Source organism: Mus caroli, unplaced genomic scaffold (genome assembly GCF_978045245.1).
Source record: "Mus caroli unplaced genomic scaffold, Mus_caroli_1 scaffold_12, whole genome shotgun sequence".
In the NCBI taxonomy this organism is placed as follows: Eukaryota; Metazoa; Chordata; class Mammalia; order Rodentia; family Muridae; genus Mus; species Mus caroli.
In genome coordinates, this window is record NW_028227267.1 from 2,981,712 (window position 1) to 3,000,705 (window position 18,994).

Genomic DNA, 18,994 nt, shown 5'->3' on the forward strand with positions numbered 1-18,994 from the left:
TATGAGACACAATGAAAGCAGTCCTAAGAGAAAAACTCATAGCTCTGAGTTCCTCCAAAAAGAAGCTGTTTAGAGCATACACTAGTAGCTTGACAGCACACCTGAAAGTTGTAGAACAAAAGGAAGCAAATTCAACCAAGAGGATTAGACAGCAGGAAATAATCAAACTCAGGCTTATATCAACCAAGTGGAAACAAAAAGAACTATACAAAGAATCAACCAAGCCAGGATCTGGTTCTTTAAGAAAAATCAACAAAATAGATAAACCATTAGCCAGACTAACTAGAGGGCATAGGGACAGTATCCTAATTAACAAAATCAAAAAGGAAAAAAGGAGATATAACAACAGAATCTTCTGAGATCCTAATAGAAAAGCCTATATTCAAGAAAACTGGAATATCTGGATGAAATGGAGAATTTTCTAGACAAATATTAGGTACCAAAGTTAAATCAGGATCAGATTAATGATCTAAACAGTCCCACGTCCCCTAAAGAAATAGAAACATTTTCCCACCCCCACCCCCACAAAAAAATCAAAAGCACAGGTCCTGATGGGTTTAGTGCAAAGTTCTATGAGACCTTCAAAGAAGACCTAATACCAATACTCCTCAAACTATTCCACAAAATAGAAACAGAAGGTACTTTACCCAATTTGTTCAATGAAGCCACAATTACTCTAATATCTAAAACACAAAAAACCAACAACAAAAGAGAACTTCAGACCTATTTCTGTAATGAATATCAATGCAAAAGTATTCAATGAAATTCTCAAACAGAATCCAAGAACACATCAAAATGATAATCCATCATGATCAAATAGGTTTCATCCCAGGATTTTGGGATAGTTCAATATTCATAAATCTTTCAACATAATTCACTATATAAACAAACTCAAAGGTAAAAAACCTACATGATCATCTCAGTAGATGCTGAGAAAGCATTTGAAAATCCAACACTCTTTTATGATAAAAGTCTTGGAAAAGGTCAGGAATTAAAGGCCCATACCTAAACATAATAAAAGCAATAAACAGCAAATTAGTAGCCAACATCAAACTAAATGGAGAGATACTTGAAGCAATCCCATTAAAATCAGGGAGTAGACAAGGCTGCCCACTCTCTCCCTACCTATTCAATATAGTACTTGAAGTCCTAGCCAGAACAATTTGACAACAAAAGTAGATCAAAGGGATACAAATTGGAAAGAAAGAAGTCAAAATAATCACTATTTGCAGATGATATGATAGTATATATAAGTGACCCCCAAAAATTTCACCAGAGAACTTCTAAAGCTGATAAATTACTTCAGCAAAGTGGCTGGATATAAAATTAACTCAAACAAATCAGTGGTAGTAGAGAACTACACAAAGGATAGACAGGCTGAGAAAGAAAATACAGAAACAACACACTTTACAATTGTCACAAATAATATAAAATACCTTGGTGTGACTCTAACAAAACAAGTAAAATATCCGTATGATAAGAACTTCAAGTCTTTGAAGAAAGAAATTCATGAAGATCTCAGAAGATGGAAAGATCTCCCCTGCTCATGGATTGGCAGGAGTAAAAATGGCTACATTGCCAAAAGCAATCTACAGATCCAATGCAATCCCCATCAAAATTCAAACTCAATTCTTCACAGAGTTAGGAAGGGCAATTTGCAATTTCTTCTGGAATATCAAACCTAGGATAGCAAAAACTCTTCTCAACAATAAAAGAACCTCTGGTGGAATCACCACCCCTGACCTCAAGGTGTTCTACAGAGCAATTGTGATTAAAAACTTCATGGTACTAGTACAGTGACAGACAGATCAATGGAATAAAACTGAAGACCAGAAATGAACTCAAACACCTTTGGTCACTTGATCTTTGACAAAGGAGCTAAAACCATCCTATGGAAAAATGACAATATTTTCAACAAATGGTGTTGGCTCAACTGGCGGCTAGCATGTAGATGAATGCGAATTGATCCATTCTTATCTCCTTGTACAAAGCTCAAGTCCAAGTGGAGCAATGACCTCCACATAAAATCAGAGCCACTGAAACTTATAGAGGAGAAATTGTGGAAGAGCCTCGAACATATGGGCACAGGGGAATTTTTTCTGAACAGAACACCAATGGCTTGTGATGTAAGATCAAGAATCGACAAATGGGACCTCATAAAATTGCAAAGCAGCCGGGCTTGGTGGCGCACGCCTTTAATCCCAGCACTCGGGAGGCAGAGGCAGGCGGATTTCTGAGTTCGAGGCCAGCCTGGTCTACAAAGTGAGTTCCAGGACAGCCAGGGCTATACAGAGAAACCCTGTCTCGAAAAACCAAAAATAAATAAATAAATAAATAAATAAATAAATAAATAAAATAAAATAAAATAAAATAAAATAAAATAAAATAAAATTGCAAAGCTTCTGTAAGGCAAAGGACACTATCAAGAAGACCAAAATGCCACCAACAGATTGGGAAAAGACCTTCACCAATCCTACATCTGATAGAGGGCTAATATCCAATATATAAAAAGTACTCAAGAAGTTAGACTCCAGAGAAACAAATTACCCTATTAAAAATGGGATACAGAGCTAAACAAAGAATTTTCAACTGAGAAATATCAAATGGTTGAGAAGAACCTAAAAAAAATGTTTAACATCCTTAGTCATCAGGTAAATGCAAATCAAAAAACCCTGAGAATCTCCCTCACACCAGTCAGAATGGCTAAGGTAAAAAACTCAGGTGACAGCAGATGCTGGCAAGGATGTGGAAGAAGAGGAGCACTCTGGAAATCAGTTTGATGCTTCCTCTGAAAATTGGACATAGTACTACCTGAGGATCCAGCAATACCACTCTTGAGCATATACCCAGAAGATGCTCCAATATGTTATAAGGACACATGCTCCACTATGTTCATAGCAGCCTTATTTATAATAACCAGAAACTGGAAAGAACCCAGATGTTCCTCAACAGAGGAATGGATGCAGAACATGTGGTACATTGACATAGACTCCTCCATAAGAAACTCAAATTTAAACATTGAGATTGCATTACCCTGCAGGTAGAATAGCAATAATTTACAAAAAATAATAAAAAGAAAACAAGTTACAGATACTAGTGAGGATGGAGTAGGAAGCAGACACATCCTTTCAGTGGGCAGGTAAATGAGCCCAGTCACTTCAGCTGGTTTCAGTCCTCAGTGAACTAAAACCAAAACTTGCCTCTAATTCAGCTCTCCTGCTTCTTGGTATATTTCTCAAGTTCACTAAGTCAGAATGCCATGTCTGCATAACCATGTTTATTATTGCATTATTCACTATGACCACACGGTGGCATCAGCCTGGATGTCCATCAGCAAATGAATGGATGAAGAAAATATGGAGTTTGGTTCAGCCATAAAGAAAACTGAGACTATATTATTTGGAGGTCCTCATATTAAGTGAATCAGAAAAACATATAGAGTTTTTTCTTTTGTGTATGAGAGGGGTTGGGGAGAAAGTGGGAGAGCGAGAGAAGAAATAAAGAAACATTATTTCTAGGGAATTAAATGTGAATAATTGAAAAGAAAAGAACTGGATGGGGTAGGGAATGGATATGGTTACAGTATATTGCATACTTGAACAACTTTATTTACAATGAAGGTACAGCAACAAACCTTGTATGACAACAAAACAGTGCTGTAAACCTTGACATGGGTTTAGTCCACAGGGAAGAGCTTTGATGACTGTTTCTTAATGGATTCAAGTTAACTATTTAAAATTATCTCAACTATAAACATTTTCCTTATTGGATACTAATAACTTCAAAAGTATTGAAATTGCATCTGAAGTACTAATATATTGACCAATAAACAGGTTTTAAAAAGTAAATCAGAGTCTGCGCAGGTGAGAGTGTGGACAACAGAAGCTAACAGCTTCTGGGTCAGGCTGAAGCCACACAGCTTCTGGGGCAGACCCCATTTCAGGCTCCAGACATCCAGGCACCTTCCCTGCCAGAGGATAGGTGTCCGCCCCACCTGGGAGGGATTTTCCAGAGCACCTGGGGGAGCCATCTGGGTTCCAGGATCCCTCAGAGACTAGTCTGCGCAGGTGAGGGTATGGACTACAGAAGCTGACAGCTTCTGGGTCAGACCCCATTTCAGGCTCCAGACATCTGGGCACCTTCCCTGCCAGAGGACAGGTGTCTGCCCCACCTGGGAGGGCTTTGCTGGAGCACCTGGGGGAGCCATCTCTGGTCCAGGATCTCTCAGAGGCTAGATTGTGTAGGTGAGAGTGCCGACTACAGAAGCTACACAGCTTCTGGGATGGGCCCTGTTTCAGTCCATCATCTTCTGCCAGGAGACAGGTACGAATACCAGATATCTGTGCACCTTCTCTGCAAGAGGAGAGCTAGCCTGCAGAGAGTACTCTGACCACTGAAACTCAGGAGAGAGCTAGTCTCCCAGGTCTGCTGATAGAGGCTAATAGAATCATGGGAGGAACAAGCTCTAACCGGAGACAACTGTAACAACTAACTCCAGAGATTACCAGATGGCTAAAGGCAAACAGATCTTGAAGAAATCCAAAAGACCATCAGATCCTTCTACAAAAGGCTATACTCAAGAAAACTGGAGAACCTGGATGAAATGGACACATTTCTGGACAGATACCAGGTACCAACGTTAAATCAGGATCAAATTAACGACCTTAATAGTCCCATCTCCCTTAAAGAAATAGAAGCAGTCATTAATAGTCTCCCAACCAAAAAAAGCACAGGACCAGATGGGTTTAGTGCAGAGTTCTATCAGACCTTCAAAGAAGATCTAATTCCAGTTCTGCACAAACTATTCCACAAAATAGAAGTAGAAGGTACTCTACCCAACTCATTCTATGAAGCCACATTTACTCTGATACCTAAACCACAGAAAGATCCAAGAAAGATAGAGAACTTCAGACCAATTTCCCTTATGAATATCGATGCAAAAATACTCAATAAAATTCTCGCTAAGCGAATCCAAGAACACATCAAAACAATCATCCATCCTGACCAAGTAGGTTTCATTCCAGGGATGCAGGGATGGTTTAATATACAGAAATCCATAAACATAATCCAGTATATAATCAAACTCAAAGACAAAATCCACATGATCATCTGGTTAGATTCAGAGAAAGCATTTGACAAAATCCAACACCCATTCATGGTAAAAGTCTGGAAAGATCAGAAATTCGAGGCCCATATCTAAACATGATAAAAGCAATCTACAGCAAACCAGTAGACAACATCAAAGTAAATGGTGAGAAGCTTGAAGCAATCCCTCTAAAATCAGGGACTAGACAAGGCTGCACACTTTCTCCCTACCTATTCAACATAGTACTTGAAGTCCTAGCCAGAGCAATTCCACAAAAAAAGGAGATCAAGGGGATACAAATTGGAAAGGAAGAAGTCAAAATATCACTTTTTGCAGATGATATGATAGTATATATAAGTGATCCTAAAACTTCAACTAGAGAACTCCTAAACCTGAAAAACAGCTTCCGTGAAGTAGCTGGATATAAAATTAACTCAAAAAAGTCAATGGCCTTTTTGTACACAAAGGATAAAAAGGCTGAGAAAGAAATTTGGAAAACAACAACCTTCACAATAGTCACAAATAATATAAAATACCTTGGCGTGACTCTAACTAAGGGAGTGAAAGATCTGTATGATAAGAACTTCAAGTCTCTGAAGAAAGAAATTATAGAAGATCTCAGAAGATGAAAAGATCTCCCATGCTCATGGATTGGCAGGAACAATATAGTAAAAATGGCTACTTTGCCAAAAGCAATCTACAGATTCAATGCAATCCCCATCAAAATTCCAACTTAATTCTTCAATGAATTAGAAAGAGCAATTTGCAAATTCATCTAGAATGACAAAAAACCTAGGATAGCAAAAACTCTTCTCAAGGATAAAAGAACCTCTGGTGGAATCACCATGCCTGACCTAAAGCTGTACTACAGAGCAATTGTGATACAAACTGCATGGTACTGGTATAGTGACAGACAAGTAGACCAATGAAATAGAATTGAAGACCCAGAAAAGAACCCACACACCTATGGTCACTTGATGTTTGACAAGGGAGCTAAAACCATCCAGTGGAAAAAAGACAGCATTTTCAACAAATGGTGCTGGCACAACTGGTGGTTTGTCATGCAGAAGAATGCGAATTGATCCATTCTATCTCCTTGTACTAAGGTCAAATCTAAGTGGATCCAGGAACTCCACATAAAACCAGAGACAGTGAAACTTATTGAGGAGAAAGTGGGGAAAAGCCTCAAAGATATGGGCACAGGGGATAAATTCCTGAATAGAGCAGCAATGGCTTGTGCTGTAAGATCGAGAATTGACAAATGGGAGCTCATAAAATTACAAAGATTCTGTAAGACAAAAGACACAGTCAATAAGACAAAAAGGCCACTAAGAGATTGGGTAAGGATCTTTACCGATCCTAAATCAGATAGAGGACTAATATATAATATATATAATGAACTCAAGAAGGTGGAATCCAGAAAATCAAATAACCCCATTAAAAATGGGGCTCAGAGCTAAAGAAATGTTTCTCACCTGAGGAATACCGAATGGCAGAGAAGCACCTGAAAAAATGTTCAGCATCCTTAATCATCAGGGAAATGCAAATCAAAACAACCATGAGATTCCACCTCACACCAGTCAGAATGGCAAAGATCAAAAATTCAGGTGACAGCAGATGCTGGCAAGGATGTGGAGAAAGAGGAACACTCCTCCATTGTTGGTGGAATTGCAAGCTTGTACAATCACTCTGGAAAACAGTCTGGCGGTTTCTCAGAAAATTGGACATAGTACTACCAGAGGATCCTGCAATACCTTTCTTGGACATATATCCAGAAGATGTTCCAACTGGTAAGAAGGACACATGCTCCACTCTGTTCATAGAAGCCTTATTTATAATAGCCAGAAGCTGGAAAGAACCCAGATATCCCTCAACAGAGGAATGGATACAGAAAATGTGGTACATTTACACAATGGAGTACTACTCAGCTATTAAAAAGAATCTATTTATGAAAATCCTAGGCAAATGGATGGACCTGGAGGGCATCATCCTGAGTGAGGTAACAAAATCACAAAAGAACTCACAGGATATGTACTCGCTGATAAGTGGTATTAGCCCAGAAACTTAAAATACCCAAGATACAAGATACAATTTGCAAAACACACGAAACTCAAGAAGAATGAAGACCAAAGTGTGAACACTTTGCCCCTTCTTAGAATTGGGAACAAAACACCCTTGGAAGGAGTTACAGAGACAAGCTTTGGAGCTGAGATAAAAAGATGGACTATCTAGAGATTGCCATACCCGGGGATCCATTCCATAATCAGCCTCTAAATGCTGACACCATTGCATACACCATCAAGATTTTGCTGAATGGACCCTGATATAGCTGTCTCTTGTGAGGCTATGCCGGGGCCTGGCAAACACAGAAGTGGATGCTCACAGTCATCTATTGGATGGAACACAGAGTCCCCAAATGGAGGATCTAGAGAAAGTACCCAAGGAGCTAAAGGGGTCTGCAACCCTATAGGTGGAACAACAATTTGAAGTAACCAGTACCCCCCAGAGCTCGTGTCTCTACCTGCATATGTATCAGAAGATGGCCTAGACGGCCATCATTGGGAATAGAGGCCCCTTGGTCTTGCAATCTTTAAATCAGTAAAGCGGAACGCCAGGGCCAAGGTGTGTGAGTGGGTGTGTAGGGGAGTGGGGGGTGGAGGGTCTGGGGGGACTTGTGGGATAGCATTTGAAATGTAAATGAAGAAAATACCTAATTAAAAAAGTAAATCAATTATTAGGAAATAATTAAAATATACTGAAAAGTGGGGCTGGAGAGAGGCCTCAGTGATCATGGCTATTTACTGCTCTTCCAAAGGACTGGTATTTGGTTCCCAGAACTCTTAGCAGGCAGCTTAGGACCCCTTTAACCTCAATTCCCAAGCATCTCAGGCCCATTTCCAGACTTCTTTGACATCTGAATTCACATGCACATACCCACACATATATACACACATTCACGTAAACAAAAATAATAAAATGAATCTTTAAATGATACACTAAAAAGTTAGAAATATAACATAAAATCTTTGTGTTTTATACAGTTCAATAACAAAGTTAGAATGAGTATTTACTTTGTCTTTTATACATAAAATACAACGTCTAGTCTTTATTGATGTTGTTTTTACTGGGAATTGAATCTAAGACCTCAAACAAGCTAGCCAAGCTCCCTGCTGCTGGACTGGGCCTCAGGCCCTCCTTTCACTTTTCACCTTTACCTTATACTTTGGAGACATGGTTGGTCCTGATAAATTTCCCCAAGAAGGCCTTGAAGTTGTATTCCCCTTCGTCAGCTTCTCATGTAGCTAGGATTACATGACTCCACCACTAGGCCCAGATCAGTTTCAGAATCTTTTTTTTTTTTTTTTTTACTTTTTTTTTCTAAAAATTAATTATTTTATTTGTTTAAATCCCAAGCCCCCTCCCAGAGTTCTTCATCCCATTCCCCCCAACCCCTTCACCTCTAAGTGGGTGCTTCCCCCCAGCTCCCCAGGAATCCCTCTTCTCTGGGGCATCAAGGCTCTACAGGATTAGGTGCATCCTATCCCACTGAGGCCAGACAAAGCAGTACTCTGATACATTTGTGCCAGGGGCCTCAGACCAGCCCATATTTGTTCTTCGATTGGTGGCTCAGTCTCTGGGAGCGCCCTAGAGTCCAGATTAGTTGACATTGTTGGTCTTTCTATGGGGCTGCTATCCTCTTCAGCTCCTTCAGTCCTTCCCCTAAGTCTTCTATAGGGGTCTTTGACCTTAGTCCAATGGTTGGCTATAAGTATCTGCATCTGTCTCAGTCAGCTGCTCAGTCAGGTAGAGTCTCTCAAAGGACAGCCATGATATGCTTCTGGCTGCAAACACAACATAGAATCAGTAACAGTGTCATGGTTGGTGCCATCACCAGCCCATGGGATTGATTCCCAAGTTGAACTGGTCACTGGATGGCCTTTTCTTCAGTTTCAGCTCCATATTTTATTATATATTTATTACATTTACATTTCAAATGCTACCCCAAAAGTCCCCCAGACCCTCCCCCTGCCCTGCTCCCCAACCCACCTGCTCCGGTTTCCTGGCCTGGCATTCCTCTGTACATATAATCTTTGCAAGACCAAGGGCCTCTCCTCTCATTGATGGCCAACTAGCCCATCCTCTGCTACATATGCAGCTAGAGACAAGATGTCTGGAATTACTGGTAAGTTCATATTGTTGTTCCTCCTATAGGGTTATAGACCTCTTCAGCTCCTTGGGTACTTTCTCTAGCTCCTCCATTGGGGGCCCTGTGTTTCATCCAATAGATTACTGTGAGCATCCACTTCTGTATTTGTCAGGCACTGGCATAGCCTCACAAGAGATAGCTGTATCAGGGTCCTGTTAGAAAAATCTTGTTGGCATATGCAATAGGGTCAGGGTTTGGTGGTTGTTTATGGGATGGATCCCTGGCAGTCACTGGATAGTCATTCCTTCTATTTCAGCTTCAAACTTTGTCTCTGTAACGTCTTCCATGGGTATTATGTTCCCCATTCTAAGAAGGATCGAAGTATCCACACTTTGGTCTTCCTTCTTCTTGAGTAGCATGTGTTTTGCAAATTGTATTTTGGGTATTCTAAGTTTCTGGGCTAATATCCACTTATCGGTGGGTGCATATCATGTGATTTGGATTACCTCACTCAGGATGATATCCTCCAGATCCATCTATCTGCCTAAGAATTTCATAAATTCATTGTTTTTGATAGCTGAGTAGTACTCCATTGTGTAAATGTACCACATTTCTGTTGAGGGACATCTGGGTTCTTTCCATATTTTGGCTATTATAAATAAAGCTGTTATGAACATAGTGGAGCATGTGTCCTTATTACAAATTGGAACATCTGGGTATATGTCCAGGAGAAGTATTGCTGGATCTTCTGGTAGTACTATGCCCAATTTTCAGAGGAACCATCAAACTAATTTCCAGAGTGGTTGTACCAGCTTGCAGTTCCTGCATTTATTTCAGACATGAAGAGTTCTGGTTCCCATAATTTGAGGGTGGGTTGGGGACCCCATCTCTCCACTGTCTGTGTATTAGAGGTGGTCTCTTCAGGTTCCATCTTTCTACTTTTGGACATTTTGTCTAAGGTCACCCCAATTGTGTCCTGGGAGTTTCTCACATCCCAGGTCTCTGGGACAGTCTAGAGGTTAACCAATCCCCACTCCAGGCAGCTGCATATTTCCATTCAATCTCCTGGTTCTCTGGATTTCTTTTCTGTCTCCCCCCATAACTGATCCTGCCCTCTTTCCTTCCTTCCCTCCCTTACTCAGTTCCTTTCCTCCCTCTTCTTCTCCTTCTCTGATTATTTTGTTCCATCTTATAAATGGAATTGAAGCATCCTCACTTGGGCCTGTAGGTGCATCATGGGTATTCTGTACATTTTGGCTAATATATGCTTCTCTTTGAGTACCTATCATGCATGTCCTTATGGATGTGGGTTAGCTCACTTAGGATGATATTTTCTAGTTCAATCATTTGCCTGCAAAATTCATAATGCCCTCATTTTTAATAGTTGAATAGTATTCCTCTGTTTTAATGAATCACATTTTCTTTATCCATTCTTCAGTTGAGGGATATATAAGTTGCTACCAGTTTCTGGCTACTATGAATAAGGCTGTTTTCTTTTTTTTTTAATTTTTAATATTTTTATTACATATTTTCCTCAGTTACATTTCCAATGCTATCCCAAAAGTCCCCCATAGCGCCCCCCACTTCCCTACCCACCCATTCCCATTCTTTTGGCACTGGCATTCCCCTATATTGGGGCATATAAAGTTTGCAAGTCCAATGGGCCTCTCTTTCCAATGATGGCCGACTAGGCCATCTTTCGATACATATGCAGCTAGAGACAAGAGCTCTGGGGTTCTGGTTAGTACATCATGTTGTTCCAACAATAGGGTTGCAGATACCTTTAGCTCCTTGGGTACTTTCTCTAGCTTCTCCATTGGGAGCCCTGTGATACATCCAATAGCTGACTGTGAGCATCCACTCCTGTGTTTGCTAGGCCCCGGCATCGTCTCACAAGAGACAGCTATATTTGGGTCCTTTCAGCAAAATCTTGCTAGTGTTAGTGGAGCTAGTGTCCTTGTGGTATGGTGGGGTGTGATGGTTTATATATGCTTGGCCCAGAAAGTGGAACTATTAGAAGGTTTGGCCCTGTTAGAGTGGGCGTGTCATTGTGTGTGTGAGCTTTAAGACCCTTATCCTTGCTGCCTGAAAGTGAGTATTCTGCTAGCAGCCTTCAGATGGAGATATAGAACTCTCAGCTCTGCTACAACATGACTTCCTGGACTCTGCCATGCTCCTGCCTTGATAATGTGCTGAACCTCTAACCTGTAAGCCTGCCACAATTAAATGTTTTCCTTTATAAGATTTGCACTGGTCATGATGTCTGTTCACAGCAGTAAAAGCCTCACTAAGACCTGGCATATCTTTTGGGTATATGCTCAGAACAATATAACTGAGTATTCAGGTAGAGCTATTTCCAGGTTTTCTGAGGAACCACCAGATTGATGTTCAGCATGGTTGCATCAGTTTGCAATCCCACCAGGAATAGAGGAGTGTTCCTCTTTCTTTACTTCTTTGCCAGAATCTGCTGTCACCTGAGTTTTTGATCTTAGCCATTCTGACTGGTATGAGGTGGAATCTTAGGGTCATTTTGATTTGTATTTCCCTGATGACTAAGGAAGCTGAACATTTCTTTAGGTGCTTCTCAGCCATTCAAGATTCCTCAGTTGAGAATTTGTTTAGCTCTGTAGCCCATTTTTAAATAAGGTTATTTGGTTTTCTGGATTCTAACTTCTTGAGTTCTTTGTATATTTTGCATATTAGCCCTCTGTTGGATGTAGGGTAAGTGAAAACTGTTTCCCAATCTGTAGGTTGCCATTGTCCTGTTGACTATGTCCTTTGTCTTACAGAAGCTTTTCAATTTCCTGAGGCCCCATTTGTCAATTGTGGATTTTAGAGCCTGAGTCAATGGTGTTCTGTTCAGGACATTTTCCCCGTGCAGATGTGTTCAAGGCTCTTTCCCACTTTCTCTGGTTCTAGATTTGGTGTATTTGGTTTTATACACTTAGACTTGAGCTTTGTTCAAGGTGGTTAATATGAATAGATTTGCATTCTTCTACATGCAGACCCATTTGTTGAAAGTGTTTTCATTTTTCTATTGTATGGTGGTGGCTTCTTTGTCAAAGATCAAGTGTCCAGAGGTGTGTGGGTTCATTTCTGTGTCTTCAGCTCTATTTCATTAATTGACCTGTCTGTCTCTGTACTAACACCAGGTGATTTTTATTACTATTGCTCTGTAGTACAGCACAAGGTCAGGGATGACAATTTCCCCAGAAGTTCCTTTATTGTTGAGAGTAGTTTTCACTATCCTGTGTCCTTTTTTTTTTTTTTTTTCTATATGAAGTTGAGAATTGCTAATTCTATGTGTGTGAAGAATTGTGTTGGAATTTTGATATGTATTGCATTGAATATGTAGATTGCTTTTGTCCAGATGGCCATTTTCACTGTTAATACTACCAATCTATCGTCATAGGAGCTTTCCATTTTCTGAGGTCTTCTTAAATTACTTTCTTTAGGGATTTGCATCTCCTTTCATCTTTCACTTGTTTGGTAAGGGTTACCCCAAGATAGTTTATAAAATGTGTTGCTATTGTGAAGAGTGTTGTTTCCCTATTTTCTTTCTCAGCCCATTTATCATTTGTATAAAGGAAGGCTAATGATATCTTTGTGCTAATTTTATATCCAGCCACTTGGCTGAAGTTGTTTATCAGCTTTAGGAGTTCTTTAGTGGAATTTTTGGGGTCGCATATTTCTACTATCTTATCATCTGAAATTAGTGACATCTTTTTCCTTCCCAATTTTTACCCCCTTGATCTCCTTTTGTTGTCTAATTGCTCTGGCTAGAACTTTAGTACTGTATTGAATAGATAGGGAGAGAGTGGGCAACCTTGTCCTGTCCCTGATTTTAGTTTGCCTCAAGTTTCTCTTCATGCAATTTGATATTGGCTGTTAGTTTGCTGTATATTGCTTGTATTAAACTTAGGTATGTGCAATAAGTTCCTGATCTCTCCAAGACTTTTAGCATGAAGAGGTGCTGGATTTTTGTCAAAGGCTTTTGCAGCATCTAATGAGATGATCATGTGACTTTTCTTTGAATTTGTTTATATAGTTGATTATCTTTTTTTTTAATTTTTAATATTTTTATTACATATTTTCCTCAGTTACATTTCCAATGCTATTCCAAAAGTCCCCCATAGCGCCCCCCACTTCCCTACCCACCCATTCCCATTCTTTTGGCACTGGCATTCCCCTATATTGGGGCATATAAAGTTTGCAAGTCCAATGGGCCTCTCTTTCCAGTGATGGCCGACTAGGCCATCTTTCGATACATATGCAGCTAGAGACAAGAGCTCCAGGGTTCTGGTTAGTACATCATGTTGTTCCAACAATAGGGTTGCAGTTCCCTTTAGCTCCTTGGGTACTTTCTCTAGCTTCTCCATTGGGAGCCCTGTGATACATCCAATAGCTGACTGTGAGCATCCACTCCTGTGTTTGCTAGGCCCCGGCATCGTCTCACAAGAGACAGCTATATTTGGGTCCTTTCAGCAAAATCTTGCTAGTGTATGCAATGGTGTCATCGTTTAGAAGCTGCTTATGGGATGGATCCCTGGATACTGCAGTCTCTAAATGGTCCATCCTTTCATCACAGCTACGAACTTTGTCTCTGTAACTCCTTCCCTGGGTGTTTTGTTCCCAATTCTAAGAAGGGGCACAGTGTCCACACTTCGGTCTTCATTCTTCTTGAGTTTCATGCGTTTAGCAAATGGTATCTTATATCTTGGGTATCCTAAGTTTTGGGCTAATATCCACTTATCAGTGAATACATATTATGTGAGTTCTTTTGTGATTGTGTTACTTCACTCAAGATGATGTCCTCGAGGTCCATCCATTTGGCTAGGAATTTCATAAATTCATTCTTTTTAATAGCTGAGTAGTACTCCATTGTGTAAATGTACCATAATTTCTGTATCCATTCCTCTGTTGAGGGACATCTGGGTTCTTTCCAGCTTCTGGCTATTATAAATAGGACTGCTATGAACATAGTGGAGCATGTGTCCTTCTTACCGGTTGAGACATCTTCTGGATATATGCCTAGAAGAGGTATTGCTGGATCCTCCGGTAGTACCATGTCCAATTTTCTAAGGAACCACCAGACTGAGTTCCAGAGTGGTTGTACAAGCTTGCAATCCCACCAACAATGGAGGAGTGTTCCTCTTTCTCCACATCCTCGCCAGCATCTGCTGTCACCTGAATTTTTGATCTTAGCCATTCTGACTGGTGTGAGGTGGAATCTCAGGGTTGTTTTGATTTGCATTTCCCTGATGATTAAGGATGTTGAACATTTTTTCAGGTGTTTCTCTGCCATTCGGTATTCCTCGGGTGAGAATTCTTTGTTCAGTTCTGAGCCCCATTTTTTAATGGGGTTATTTGACTTTCTGGAGTCCACCTTCTTGAGTTCTTTATATATATATATATAAAGGATATTAGTCCTTTATCTGATTTAGGATAGGTGAAGATCCTTTCCCAATCTGTTGGTGGTTTTTTTGTCTTATTGATGGTGTCTTTAGTCTTGCAGAAGCTTTGCAGTTTCATGAGGTCCCACTTGTCAATTCTCGATCTTACAGCACAAGCTATTACTGTTCTATTCAAGAATTTTTCCCCTGTGCCCATATCTTCAAGGCTTTTCCCCACTTTCTCCTCTATAACTTTCAGTGTCTCTGGTTTTATGTGAAGTTCCTTGATCCACTTAGACTTGACCTTAGTACAAGAAGATAGGAATGGATCGATTCGCATTCTTCTACATGTTAACAACCAGTTGTGCCAGCACCATTTGTTGAAAATGCTGTCTTTCTTCCACTGGATGTTTTTAGCTCCCTTGTCGAAGATCAAGTTACCATAGGTGTGTGGGTTCATTTCTGGGTCTTCAATTCTATTCCATTGGTCTATTTGTCTGTCACTATACCAGTACCATGCAGTTTTTTATCACAATTGCTCTGTAGTAAAGCTTTAGGTCCGGCATGGTGATTCCACCAGAGGTTCTTTTATCCTTGAGAAGAGTTTTTGCTATCCTAGGTTTTTTGTTATTCCAGATGAATTTGCAGATTGCACTTTCTAATTCGTTGAAGAATTGATTTGGAATTTTGATGGGGATTGCATTGAATCTGTAGATTGCTTTTGGCAAGATAGCCATTTTTACAATGTTGATCCTGCCAATCCATGAGCATGGGAGATCTTTCCATCTTCTGAGATCTTCTAGAATTTCTTTCTTCAGAGACTTGAAGTTTTTATTATACAGATCTTTCACTTCCTTAGTTAGAGTCAAGCCAAGATATTTTATATTATTTGTGACTATTGAGAAGGGTGTTGTTTCCCTAATTTCATTCTCAGCCTGTTTATTCTTTGTGTAGAGAAAGGCCATTGATTTGTTTGAGTTAATTTTATATCCAGCTACTTCACCGAAGCTGTTTATCAGGCTTAGGAGTTCTCTGGTGGAATTTTTAGGGTCACTTATATATACTATCATATCATCTGCAAAAAGTGATATTTTGACTTCATCTTTTCCAATTTGTATCCCTTTGATCTCCTTTTGTTGTCGAATTGCTCTGGCTAGGAATTCAAGTACAATGTTGAATAGGTATGGAGAAAGTGGACAGCCTTGTCTAGTCCCTGATTTTCGAGGGATTGCTTCAAGCTTCTCACCATTTACTTTGATGTTGGCTACTGGTTTGCTGTAGATTGCTTTTATCATGTTTAGGTATGGGCCTTGAATTCCTGATCTTTCCAAGACTTTTATCATGAATGGGTGTTGGATCTTGTCAAATGCTTTTTCAGCATCTAACGAGATGACCATGTGGTTTTTGTCTTTGAGTTTGTTTATATACTGGATTACGTTGATGGATTTCCGTATATTGAACCATCCCTGCATCCCTGGGATGAAACCTACTTGGTCAGGGTGGATGATTGTTTTGATATGTTCTTGGATTCGGTTAGCAAGAACTTTATTGAGGATTTTTGCATCAATATTCATAAGGGATATTGGTCTGAAGTTTTCTATCTTTGTTGGGTCTTTTTGTGGTTTAGGTATCAGAGTAATTGTGGCTTCATAGAATGAGTTGGGTAGAGTACCTTCTGTTTCTATTTTGTGGAATAGTTTGTGAAGAACTGGGATTAGATCTTCTTTGAAGGTCTGATAGAACTCTGCACTAAACCCATCTGGTCCTGGGCTTTTTTTAGTTGGGAGACTATTAATGACTGCTTCTATTTCTTTGGGGGATATAGGGCTGTTTAGATCATTAACCTGATCTTGATTCAACTTTGGTACCTGGTATCTGTCTAGGAACTTCTCCATTTCATCCAGGTTCTCCAGTTTTGTTGAGTATAGCCTTTTGTAGAAGGATCTGATGGTGTTTTGGATGTCTTCAGGATCTGTTGTTATGTCTCCTTTTTCATTTCTGATTTTGTTAATTAGGATGCTTTCCCTTTGCCCTCTAGTGAGTCTGGCTAAGGGTTTATCTATCTTGTTGATTTTCTCAAAGAACCAGCTCCTTGATTGGTTGATTCTTTGAATAGTTCTTCTTGTTTCCACTTGGTTGATTTCACCCCTGAGTTTGATTATTTCCTGCCGTTTACTCCTCTTGGGTGAATTTGCTTCCTTTTGTTCTAGTGCTTTTAGGTATGTTGTCAAGCTGCTAATGTGTGCTCTCTCTAGTTTCCTTTTGGAGGCACTCAGAGCTATGAGTTTTCCTCTTAGAAATGCTTTCATTGTGTCCCATAAGTTTGGGTATGTTGTGGCTTCATTTTCATTGAACTCTAAAAAGTCCTTAATTTCTTTCTTTATTCTTTCCTTGACCAAGGTATCATTGAGAAGAGTGTTGTTCAGTTTCCACGTGAAGGTTGGCTTTCTATTATTTATTTTGTTATTGAAGATCAGCCTTAGTCCATGGTGATCTGATAGGATGCATGGGACAATTTCAATATTTTTGTATCTGTTGAGGCCTGTTTTGTGACCAATTATGTGGTCAATTTTGGAGAAGATACCATGAGGTGCTGAAAAGAAGGTATATCCTTTTGTTTTAGGATAGAATGTTCTGTAGATATCTTCCAGATCCATTTGTTTTATAATTTCTGTTAGTTTCACTGTGTCCCTGTTTAGTTTCTGTTTCCATGATCTGTCCATTGGTGAAAGTGGTGTGTTGAAGTCTCCCACTATTATTTTATGAGGTGCAATGTGTGCTTTGAGATTTACTAAAGTTTCTTTAATGAATGTGGCTGCCTTTGTATTTGGAGCATAGATATTCAGGATTGATAGTTCCTCTTGGAAGATTTTACCTTTGATGAGTATGAAGTGTCCCTCTCTGTCTTTTTTAATGACTTTGTGTTGGAAGTCAATCTTATCAGATATTAGAATGGCTACTCCAGCTTGTTTCTTCATACCATTTGCTTGGAAAATTGTTTTCCAGCCTTTCATTCTGAGGTAGTGTCTATCTCTTTCTCTGAGATGAGTTTCCTGTAAGCAGCAAAATGTTGGGTCTTGTTTGTGTAGCCAGTTTGTTAGTCTATGTCTTTTTATCGGGGAGTTGAGTCCATTGATATTAAGAGATATTAAGGAAAAGTAATTGTTGTTTCCTGTTATTTTTGTTGTTATTAAAGTTGGCATTCTGTTCTTGTGGCTGTCTTCTTTTAGGTTTGTTGAGGAATTACCTTCTTGTTGTTTCTAGGGCGTGGTTCCTGGCCTTGTATTGTTTTTTTTCTGTTATTATCCTTTGAAGGGCTGGATTCGTGGAGAGATAATGTGTGAATTTGGTTTTGTCGTGGAATACTTTGGTTTCTCCATCTATGTTAATTGAGAGTTTGGCTGGGTATAGTAGCCTGGGCTGGAGTTTGTGTTCTTTTAGTGTCTGTATAACATCCGTCCAGGATCTTCTGGCTTTCATAGTCTCTGGTGAGAAATCTGGTGTAATTCTGATAGGCTTGCCTTTATATGTTACTTGGCCTTTTTCTCTTAGTGCTTTTAGTATTCTATCTTTATTTAGAGCATTTGTAGTTCTGATTATTATGTGTCGGGAGGTATTTCTTTTCTGGTCCAGTCTATTTGGAGTTCTGTAGGCTTCTTGTATGTTCATGGGCATCTCTTTCTTTAGATTTGGGAAGTTTTCTTCTATAATTTTGTTGAAGATGTTTGCTGGTCCTTTGAGTTGAAAATCTTCATTCTCATCCACTCCTATTATCCGTAGGTTTGGTCTTCTCATTGTGTCCTGTATTTCTTGGATGTTTTGAGTTAGGATCTTTTTGCATTTTACATTTTCCTTGATTGTTGTGCCGATGTTCTCTATGGAATCTTCTGCACCTGAGATTCTCTCTTCCATCTCTTGTATTCTGTTGCTGATGCTGGTATCTATGGTTCCAGATTTCTTTCCTAGGGTTTCTATCTCCAGTGTTGCCTCATTTTGGGTTTTCTTTATTGTGTCTACTTCCCTTTTTAGGTCTAGTATGGTTTTGTTCATTTCCATCATCTGTTTGGATGTGTTTTCCTGTTTTTCTGTAAGGACTTCTACCTGTTTGATTATGTTATCCTGTTTTTCTTTAAGGATTTGTAACTCTTTAGCAGTGTTCTCCTGCAATTCTTTAAGGGATTTTTGTGCTTCCTCTTTACTGTCTTCTACCTGTTTACCAGTGTTCCTTTGTATTTCTTTAAGTGTGTTATTAAAGTCCTTCTTGAAGTCTTCTACCATCATCATGAGATATGCTTTTAGATCCGTGTCTAGCTTTTCCGGTGTGTTGGGGTGCCCTGGACTGGGCGAAGTGGGAGTGCTGGGTTCTGA